The 11,727-nt window shown below is 41.6% G+C and overlaps 1 pseudogene; it reads left to right on the top strand.

The window, feature by feature from the left end:
- The first annotated feature begins 3,701 nt into the window (after positions 1-3,701).
- Positions 3,702-10,512, top strand: LOC149297969 (G protein-activated inward rectifier potassium channel 4 pseudogene; annotated as a pseudogene).
- Positions 10,513-11,727: the final 1,215 nt, after the last annotated feature.

Below are 11,727 nucleotides of genomic sequence, written 5' to 3'. Positions count from 1 at the left end.
AAAAATAAGCTACCTTTTTCACATTTATTTTTCAATTTTTTATAGTAATCAAAAAATGAACCCCTGTGAACCATGTGGATTGGGACACAATTTCTAGAACTGTAGATGTAGGTCTGTAGATGCATGTGAAGAATGTTTCATTTGTTGTGGCTCTGTGGTGGATATGGATACATTTTGTTTGTCTCACAAAGTAATAACACTATTGATTTCTTTAATGTCCGATGAACATTTTATAACTTTAGTATAGTTTTGTATAGAGTGAAATGTAAAGTTTCTTTTTTTCTGTAAAAGATTTCTTGTAAAGGAGCCTTTTATTAGATACTTTTATATTTTAGAGCTTTTTCCGGGTTTGTAAATACCTTTGGGTCGGTTACATTGTCTTCTATTTCAATTATTTACAAAAAAAACTTATGGCTTATCATTGTTTTAACTTAATCAGCGTTTCCAAGTTCCATGTGTGTAGATGCTGGTCATTTCAGCAGCACCTCAACTGTGCTCCCCTTTTTCTGTTCTTTTTTGTGAATAATTGCAGGTTCTGACCAAACCTTAGGGTTAAAAAGCCCCACTACCACACAGGTGCCTCAGTAATTGTTAAAATGCAGTGCAATCCCACCAATTCAGCTCCTTGATAAGCAATATAGACGTAGTGTCGGGCGCAGCAGTATATGGCCATATAGTGTGATGGAATCCCTAATATTTTTGCCTTCGATAGGAGTTTTTATAGTATTTGCTGTGTGTGCACTGATATATATATATATATATATATACATACCGTATATATACATATATTTATATATATATACCGTATATATATATATATATCATAATTTATCTGTAAACATTACACGTTTATTATGTATACTAAACAATGAAATGCGAGATTTAGGAAAGTGACAAATTCTTCCTGAAATTACTGCTCTATCTTGCAACAGGTAAACTTCATCTGACTTGGCCTAATTTTTTTTGTGCCATCGTTTTTGGTACCTCAAGTCCCGGAGCAATTTTGCCATTTTTGCGCTATGTCAGTTCAGCGATTATTCCCCTTTCCTGTGAATAGTGTACCCATGTAAACTATATATTGTTTTTTCAAGGAGAGATAGAGCTTTCGTTTGATACCATAGTTGGATGATTAGCTGAAAATTTAGAATGAGAAATTTAGTAAAAACTAGTGAAAAATTTGAAAAAAAACACCGAGTTTTTATTTTTATTTTCCCTCTGAATCCTCACAAAATTAGGTAAAGTGATGGAAAATCCCCTCCAAGTTTATTAATTCAGGTGCCCTGATTTCAGAAATAGCTAATTTATATAGATTTTACATACTTTCTCAGCACCAGGGAACATATTATAAGGTGTCAGGGGGAGTCCAGGCTGGACGTACCGGTACGTCCATAGGGGATTCTTGGGATGCATTTTTTGGACGTACCGGTACGTTCATGGAGGGGTTAAAATTGTTGAATGTTTACCTGTGTATTCAGGAGTGCTCAGGCGTGCATGGCATAAAATGCCAAAGTGTGGCTGATCCAGAGATCAGAGCATGCGTGCAAGTGAGCATAAAGGACTCAAGCCTCAGCGGTAACGGACAGAAATCAAAGTCTATAAATCTGCTATAAATAGCAGAAATCACCTTTAGCTGTGAAACATGGTGTCTTAAATCCATCTGAAAACAAACATTTACAAGTAAATCTAAAAGCAAGAGCCATTGAAACAGACTCTGTTTTATCTGCAAAGTAATCTTAGCTTTTGATGAGCTTCAGCCCTCATTTGGTGAGGATTATGGACGTTCATAATCCAGGGTCTAAACCTGTTCCCTCTCTGCATAGATTATTCATAGATTATTCATGCGTCATATACAGAGCGATATTCTGTGTTAATGAAGACTCTCTCTCCAGTAAGCGGTGGCTTAGACATTTGCAGCACAGATGTCCGGCATTATTTTCTGTCTGATATTATGTTACCAAAAAGGCTTTTATCAATATTATCCGTGTCCCTATGTTGTTTGTGTTCACAAATATGTATTTATGGGGTAATTTCACTTTCCTCACTTGTTCTGAAAGCTTTAAAATGAATCCTAAATGGTGGATCTAGCACTTTGTAGCCTGAAAACATGCTTAGAAACTAAGCGGCATATACCTCTGAAGACTCCATTTTTTCTCTAAAACAAAAGTTATGGTTATGGAGAATAAGATCTGGATCGGTGGGCACAGAGAGGTTAATCTTTAATAGACGATTCTTCTGCAAAGTGTGTAAAGTGTATCACAATATGTCGTGTTGATTGGTATTAGTTTGTATGGATCATACATAGCTGATTGGATCATCCAGGTTAGGGTGATAAGACAACTTTTTGAACTTTTGCAGCAGAATCACTTTTTTAAGTTATAAACCTTGGTGCCGTTAACAGTGAATGGCACAGTATCACCAGCAATGGCACAGTATCACTCGGTTAAGTGGATTAGGTAAAGTATTGCACTTACAACAGATGAAATGTACAAAAGCATGTACGAAGTAATCAGCATAAAACCAGGCACAGGGAAGTCCACCGTCCAGTGGCAAGAGCTTCCCAATATATCCCTCTCTGTCAACGCGTTTCACCGGACTACCGGCTTCCTCAGGAGATAAATCAGGATTTTCTTTTGCAGCTTGCCCAAAGATATAATGTAGACCACCTTCCTTACAACTCAACAAATCCAGAGTGGATAAAATGACATAACACACTTTATCACATACTGGTACAGAAGGAAGAAAGGGCCCAGCTCTCACGAGTTTACAATCCGAATAAATGTAAAAACAGAACATTAAATAATTTAACAAAGTTGGTTTCAGTTATGTCTCTGATGTCAGGGCATAATGTTCATCCTTTAACAATGGTCTATAAGTATAACCACTTCTGATGGATCAGCAATGTAAGCAAGATCGTGTGACCTTCTGCCATGTGTATAATATTTGTCCTGCTACACAAACACTGCCCTACTTAACTTTATATAAGTCAATCATTAAAGATGTATGGCACCTTGTAATGCTTCAGAGTGAATGTGACCCATGGATTTCTTTGTGCTTTAACTGTTTTCTGCCTTCTTAGGTAACTAATCCTATTAACGCTTGGTAAGACACAATTGGAAAGGTTATTTGGTCACGTTTGGGACCAGACATCGTGCTGATCCCCCAATTACGAGGAGAATGCATCACATAACATTTTAGCTTTTGTCCAAACATAACTTTAGCTTTAGCTTTTTTTTCCAAGGATAACTTGAGCATTCGACATACATATTTTAAACATTACATACATAAAACCCATTTTACTATGAAAAAAGTATGTGGTTGACATACAAAGACTTATTCATAGTTAATTTTAGGTTGGGGTTTAGCTCTCTGATGTATTCTGCACTCCTTTAGTGCAGAAAGGGTTAAAGGAGTAAATTGCTTGAGCGATAATATATATTTGCGTGCAGTTCTCATACCATTACTACAACGTGTCTACAGAAAAATATAAGTAAAATGTCAATGTGCAATACAGGTTATCTGTAACTAGTGTTTCTCAATCTGTTGGAAAATAATATTAATGACCTTATACATGGAATAACATCTCGCCCCTAAGATATGTTCATCTATATATTTTTCCTAATTTTTAAATCTGTTCTTATAGGATCCTACAGAGAATGTACAATGATCTCCCTTGAAGTTTTATGGTCATCATCTGACCCACCATGGCTCTGGCTGCACCGGACAGCAGTGTGGACCTGCAGCAGGATAATGGCTCCTGTGTGCGGAATCACATTATTGACAACAGGCTGAAAGTAGATGACCCCCGGGTGAGGAGGAACTCCATCCCTCCTGTGCAGACACCAACTGCCAAGCACATGTTAGCTTATTTACCCCGGCCTCCTACGGACAACAGCCGATATGGGACCTTCCCTCAAAAGGTAAAGTCGACCAAAGTTTCTGGTTGCAGGTGGAAAAACTACCAACTGCTTTACTCTACTGATTCAGTGGCATTTCTACCACACAGACAACCTTTAATATGTGTAACAGTTACACAAATTTGGAATATTTTTTATAGAAATACCAATAAATGAGCCAGCTGGAAAGAAAATAAATTGGTAAATATGATGTTTTAAGTGCTGAAAATATAAAAACATTATAAAAATGTGTTAAAACAGCATTTTGAAAGTTTTCTTGAAATTACTAGTTAATGTTTTCTTTCTGGTCAGTGTGTTTGAGTCACCTTGTGAAGAATGGTTGTCCACTTTTCACATAGTTTGCAGTATTCTTATGTAGTAACATGACAAATGGTTTGGGAGAAATGGTGTATTTCATGCTGTACAAAGTCTATCCACTAAATGTTAAATTACAGAACTGTATACGAAGTGAATTGAAATGTGAAATGGCAGTGTCACACTCAGCGGTCTGCCGTTGGGGTAAGCCTCCGACCTATGCCGTGAGGTCCGTGGATCTCACGCGCCTTAGGGGACATCTGCCATCCAGTGTCCCACGCCGCTTGAAGGATACTCCTACAGCAGCTTCCACCACCGGGTTTCGCTCCTCTCCCTCTGCTCCTCTGGCATCTTGGTATTACAGAAGCCAGCAGCTGCGCCACACACAAGATGGCTACAGGCGTACGTCAAGAACAGAGTGACGTCACTCCTTTTGAATTCGTAGTTGATGCCTTTTGTTCTCCTCAACCCCATATAAACATCAGAAACCCATTACACCTTGCCCTCTGATGGTTTTACCCATGCTAGTCATAGTGTATCCAACCAAAGCCCATTTATTACTATTGTTCCTGTGCTTGACCCGACTTCACCTCGACTATTTTCTTTTCTGGCTCCCTGACCTTGCCTCGGATATCCCGGCTACCCTGAACTCTGGCTTCCTGACCTCACCTTTGATATATTGTTTACCCTGAACATTGGCTCCCAGACTATGGCTTGTGGATCCTTACAGTTTGTCCTCGGTCTTGGAAGATCATCAGAAAGTCTCATAGCTGCTCAAACCCAAAAGGCTCAACCTGAGGGGAACCTGTTGGAGGGCAAAGAACTCCTCTGAGACAGATTTTGCGGGGACACAGTATCCTACCCTGCACCAGCATCTTATCTGGTACGCTGAGCGCGACAGGCAGATGCTGCTTCTACATGTGCTCTGCCAATTTTGATTGTGCAGTCCATGTTAAGGGTGACCTGGTACGTACATTAGGTCAGGTAAAACAAGTTATGTATGTACACATGTTAACATCTTTGCTACCTGAGACAATGATTTTTATTGTGTTCTATTAAGATTAGTCTAAAAAAAACAAGTTATCTTTATTGTGAGAGAAAATAAGTTATCTACATACACATATTCACTGTTATTATTTTTTTCAGCCTGAAACCATGGTAGTCTCCGCTACTTCCTGTGATGATTACCACCAGAGAAATGAACTTGGTGCTCTTAAGAAAGGAGGGATCATCTCAAGCTTCATCCCGCTGACTTATTCCAGTAGTGTTAAAGCAGCACGCCACAGGAGATATAGTGCTGTAGACCCCACCAATCTTTCTGCCGCTCCTCTGCCTACCAAGAAGAGACAAAGTGTGTCAATTAACACTGAAGACTTACCCCGTTACCAACGAGCTTCAAAGCAGGAGGTCCTACCTCGGGAAGCCGGTAGTAGCAAATGGTACCCCAGACATGCTCTCAGTGTCCCAAATATCCCCATGCGAAGTAAGACACCTACTCGTAGCGTTGTATCAGCTCCTGCCACCACAAAATCTCACAGGATGCGTTGTAAGCTCATGTATGATGATCGACAGCTCTTCAACCTAACAAACCGCCAGACTCGACAGAGGTATGTTACCAAGGATGGGAAGTGCAGAGTCAACCTTGGACGCATTGATGAAAAGAAGAGATTTTTGTCAGACATTTTTACAACCGTTGTGGATCTAAAGTACCGCTGGTTCATTTTTGTTTTCATGTTGTGTTATGTTGTCACCTGGGTTGGATTTGCAGTTATTTATTTTTTGGACGCCTTCCTTAGAGATGATGTGAATCACATTGGAGAACCTGAGTGGAAGCCTTGTATTGACAATGTAGACTCATTCCTTTCTGCCTTACTTTTTTCTTTGGAAAGTCAAAGGACAATTGGCTATGGAACCAGGATGGTAACCGCCTATTGTCCTGAAGGGGTAATATTGCTTATGGCTCAGTCAATCATAGGGTCAGTGATTGATGCTCTTATGGTGGGCTGTATGTTTGTTAAGATCTCCAGGCCTAAAAAAAGGGCTGAAACATTGATCTTCAGTAAGAAATGTGTCGTGTCTCACAGAGATGAAAAGCTGTGCTTAATGTTTAGGATTGGTGATCTGAGAGACAGCCACATGGTCGATGCCAAGATAAGGGCTAAACTGATCAAATCTCGTCAGACTAAGGAAGGGGAGTTTATTCCATTGGAACAATCAGAGATTAACCTCGGTTATGATACCGGAGAAGACCGTCTTTTTCTTGTGGAGCCTCAGATCATCTGCCATTTTATCAACGACCATAGTCCCTTTTGGGAAATGAATGCAGAGTCATTGAAACGGGAACAGTTTGAAATTATAGTGATACTTGAGGGCATTGTTGAAGCCACAGGTGAGAAAGAAAACAATAAAACTGTTAAGGGGATATATACTCAAAACATACTAATTGTCCCTGGTCTATGAACGTTAGCTACTAAACTTTTAAAATACACTTTCTGTGAAAAACATGTTTTATAAAGTAGTTAATGCTTTGTTAGTTACAGATTACATTAATTTACAAGCTTAGATAGAGTGGAGACTCATGAGGCTGCACTAGAAGAGTGTTACTTGAAACGCAGGCTGTATTTCCTAACAGAAAAATCACAGCGTACCTTAAAAATAACTTTAAATAAAATGTAAATAAACTTCTGTTGAGATCCCATGTTCCAACAAGTAATATACACTGGTTTTAACTTAATACTATCAAGGTGGCTACACATAACCCTCAAATGCGATGTATCTGATTGTTTTGATATACAGATTGTTCTGTTAACATTTCCTTTAGGCCCTTAAGCTTGAGTTTCCAACATATTTTTCACTTTATGAATGTACTTACAATGAAATGGATAATGGTTGTGAACATAACTACCGTATGTATCTCAAAATGCTAATTTAAAGCTAAATAGTAGTCCAAGCAGGGATCCTCTTCTTCACTTTACATGATCTAGTGCAATGGAATAGCTGACGTGTGAAGTATATTATCATAGAGAAAACCAACTACACCACTCAGTCTACATAAGTGACAGGTGAGTGTAGAGCAGTTCCTGGGACCCCAGAAACATGGGACTTGGTAGATGAGTTTGCAGTAGAGATACAGTTTCCATTTACTAATTTCATTATGCATTCAGCTCTGCGAAATCTGTCGGCGCTTTATAAATAAAGTATAATAATAATAATAAAATTATGAATGCCAACTCTGTGAAAATCTCCTGCAAGAAGAGCTTGGATGGTCCTGTATGATGCATAGTTAAATCAGGGAGATTTCTTGATTGTCACCTATTGATTGATCTATGCATTATGCACAGTTAGCACAATAGCGATGTGTGGGGGAAAAAACTGTCTATGTCTGAAAATGCCCAAAACGTAGCACTTCCTGGGGCAAATTCCGGTGAAAAAAAAAAAAAATCATTAACGTATATACCGCTTGAATACCTGTGGTGTCATAATGCAGGTAATGTTTTAGGACATGTTTCATGCAGCCAAAGCACATACATGTATAGGGGTAAGCTTCAGTTTGAGAGGGGGCTGTGGCAGATTCATGGGAAAGCCCCTTTCTCATCTTCCCAGTCCCCTCTTATGTCTAAGTCACTTTGTGCATATGGGGGGCACAGGGTGTCCAGGAAACCCAGTCTAGTCTGCCCAATCCAGACTTCTATAGACTAACCCCCTATGAGGGCTGTTACGAGACCAACCTTAGCTCCTGCTAGCTGCTTCAGGAATAGCAGAAATCCCAAGGATAGGAGAGGGACCGATATTAGATTTCAGTGAGATCTGTGTATATAACTGTGTATCCTGCAACTCAATAAAGAGTCTTTGTGTTCACCCTTCATCAAGTTTCAACTGATGTTTGGGTGAGGAGCTATATATCACTGGACCCTCTGGGCAAATGAGAGAGAGAGATTTTGGCAAAGATAATCTGGTCTTGGAGATCCACCACATATGGAGGCAGTGGTGGGTTGTTCTCCCCCATAAAGGACATCCCAGAGTGTGAACTGGTGAATGGAGCAGCAGTGCGGCTATTAAGCAGGGAATTTTAAATGACCTGTTGGAGGTTTAAGGGTGAGGGGCAAGCAGCAAGACCAAATCTGAGATCATCTCTGAGCTCATGGACATCATATGATCAAGCACCTCATCAGTGGGAAGCTTTAAGGACGTGCAATGGAGTCTCAGGAGCCAAAATGACAGCTGAGGAGTACACCATTTCCCCAGCCAGAGGGTTGGCATCAGGGCAGAGGGCCGCTGACCTCTGCCCTCCCCTATTGGGGGCCCCAGAGCATGTTACAAACCCAGTGGAAGCGCAGGCAGCTGGACAGAGTGATGTCAACCTCTGTAGAAGAGGCAGAAGTCAGCCAGGTGAGTATGGCTTTTGCATGGGCAATTTGTTCGGGATACTTAGATGGGATTGGCACTGGTGGCCTGGGTGTACTGATTACCTTTGGAGTCAACCTGCCTTGGGTTTCCTCCTCTGTTAGTCTCACTCCGAAGGGGAGGAATGTCATGGTAACTCCCTGAGACTGAGGACATGTGGGTGGGGAGCTATATCACTGAAGTCTCTGGGCAAAAGGGAAAGACTTTTGGAGATCCACCACATGTGGAGACAGGGGCAGGTTGCTCTCCCTCTCTAAAGGACATCCCAGAGTGTGAATCTGAGAATGGAGCAGCAGTGCCGGCTATTAGACAGGGCACTTTAAAGGACCTGCTGGGGGCTCAAGGGTTAGGTGCAAGCAACAAGACCAAACTGCCATCATCTCTGAGCTCATGGAAAGCAATTGATCAAGCACCTCATCAGTGGGAAGTTCTGAGGAAACAGAGTTTCAAAAGAACGTGTGATGGAGACTTTCCCTGCTGGGTCCCAATCAACCAATGGAGATAATACTTATGGCACAAGCTACTAAGCAGATGATAGCCAAGGAACCTGGGATTGGACCCCCAGGAAGGGTTTCATTGTTGCAAGGTTTGGCGGGAGGCGGTTGGAGGAAATCACAAGAGACACTAGTCCAGCTCGACATACCTGTTTTTTAAAGGACGAGTTGGTAGGGAGGGATGATACTCGTCGGGAGCCCTGGTGGGAGGCTCTCCAATGGGAGCAGGCCTACCAAGGAAAGTCCCTCCCAACCGCTGAGGAGAGACACTGGCTCCAGCTGGACTTGCGAATGTTGTTCCTGGGAGAGCAGCAGGAGCCCCAGGAGGAATGGATGTCCAAGTTGGAGGAGCTGGTCCAGAGATTATGGTGGATAGAGGTTACAAGGCCCTGCAATGGTGTGCCTAGTTCCACTCTTCTTGCAGAAGTAACAGTTCTGGTCATCATAATGAAATAAGAGGGTGAATAATTCAACTCATCTACAAATCCCTGAATTAGGAACACAAGCTTAAATAGATTAAATAAGCTTTTAGAAAAATTTAAATTTAACTGTGTATACAGTTGTAGCTTCGTTTCGTTTCGCCATCATATTCCATAGTACTGTACAAAGGGTAGACAGGACATAACAAGTAGTATATAACATGATTATTTGACAATTTGACTTACAGAAACAACAGGTGAGGAGGGCCCTGCTCAAACGAGCTTATATAATTGGAAAACTGTTCCCATTTATTATATGTTAGTTATAGTAATTATGTATATAGTGTTGTTGATTTAAATACGGAATATGATGGCACTATATAAAACAATAAATAATAATAATAATTGAGTGCCATCATATTCTCGGATTGGCTTTTTATGTGGGCTAAGGTCATCAGCTGTCAGTTGGACAGCTACAGAAAAACAACAACTTTGACTGCTATCAGACAAGCCAGCATTAGTTTTCATTCACAAGTCGCTTAAAAAAAGTTTACTGACTCTTTAACAAATACTTTGGTTATTGAGACAGCTTTTAACTTGCACCTCGATATCTTGTTTAATACAGGTATGACATGTCAGGCTAAGACATCTTACACTGAAGATGAAATACTATGGGGTCATCGTTTTGAGCCCTGCATGACTCTGGAGAAAGGCGCCTTCCGTGTTGACTACAGCCACTTTGATAAGACTTTTGATGTGCAAACACCCTGGGGAAGTGCAAAGGAGATGCAAGAGCTCAAAGAAATGGAGCAGAACGATCGGTCCACTCTCAGCCTCTACTGGGACAATATGTATCAGACTTGTATCCCTCAAGATGGTAACACAGTCCATGGGTATGCCGGTCAGGCCAGCCACGACAAGGCTGAATTTCACAGCATAGCGGAAGAAGGGAGCCGAGAGTCTGTCAGTAATGATCTTGACCTTTGATACAGCTGTGTATCCGTAATTTCACACTGCACACAACAATGTGTATTCCTTAACATATACACAGTTAAAGCTAAGCTAACCATTTTATTTAAACAATTAATTGATCTTATCCTGATACCCCAATACATTACTAAACATTTGGAAATTAAAGGGCAGTTTTACTAATTTTCAGGAAACTGTCACAATCCTTGGTTTTATTTTAATTATGGTGATCTTTCTAAATGTGATGTTTTTTTTCTTTCATCCTCTGTTCAGTGTTTCCGTCCCTAAATGTCCTACTTTTTAACCTTCTTATCAATGGTTACCCTTCTTGACACGTGTGTTCTGTCTCCTAAACCCCACACGAAACCTTTTTTTTTTTTTTTAGATATTTAAGATCTGTTTCTGATAAATGTCCAAACCATTTATCGTCCTCCATACTCTCAGGGGTACGTGCCACTTGCTGTAATGTAGGACAGATGCAACAAACACAGATGTTTACCAGGTGTCACGGAGCTGGCTAGTCCGTCCGACTACCTCCGCTGTCTTGTGCTCCCTTAGCCTGGGACAACACACTTTCCCCGGTTCCCCAGTCACTCGCCGAGACTCAGTGTAGGGTAAAACCAAACGAAGACTGATTTATACAACATTAAACATCAAAGAATGGTGGTCACTCCCTGGTGGCAGATCCTGGCTGTCTGCTGGAGATAATCCCCTCAGCCAGTGATGAGATGATACTGCTGGGGGTAGCCACAGAAGTCTCTACAAACCCAGGGCCCATAGTCAATAGGGAGGAGGCTGGCAGTCAGGCTTCTCCAGTGGCCCCAGTGAAGGAGGCTTCCGTCACAATTCTTCCCCCTCCGAATTGGACTGACATAGGATGAGACCCCAAACGGGTTGACTCCGTAGTCAGTCAGTTTATTTGGCCCATCAATGCCCTCCCAAAATTGTTGCTCCTGCTGCTGCTGGGAAGATGGGCCGGCTGCGCCATCTCCCGGGTACCACTGGGGAGGGATGCTGCCTGCATCCCCTCCCTGGTGCTCCTGCTGCCGTTGAGGAAGGAGTTCAGGTTGATCCGGTCCCAGAATTAGGTTCTGCCACTGGGGAGATGGACCGGCTGTTCCACCTCCCTGCTTCTGCTGGGGGGGCAGGTCGGCCGCTGTATCTCCCTGAATTCCTGCAGCTTTGGTAGGTGCTGGGCACAGGCCAGCGATGCTCTGCCCTGTTGCCAGCACT

The sequence above is a fragment of the Sceloporus occidentalis genome, unplaced genomic scaffold, assembly GCF_023333645.1.
Source record: "Sceloporus occidentalis isolate IW3139 unplaced genomic scaffold, rSceOcc1.0.p SCAF_35, whole genome shotgun sequence".
NCBI classification, from domain to species: domain Eukaryota; kingdom Metazoa; phylum Chordata; class Lepidosauria; order Squamata; family Phrynosomatidae; genus Sceloporus; species Sceloporus occidentalis.
This window is presented reverse-complemented; position numbering and strand designations above follow the sequence as displayed.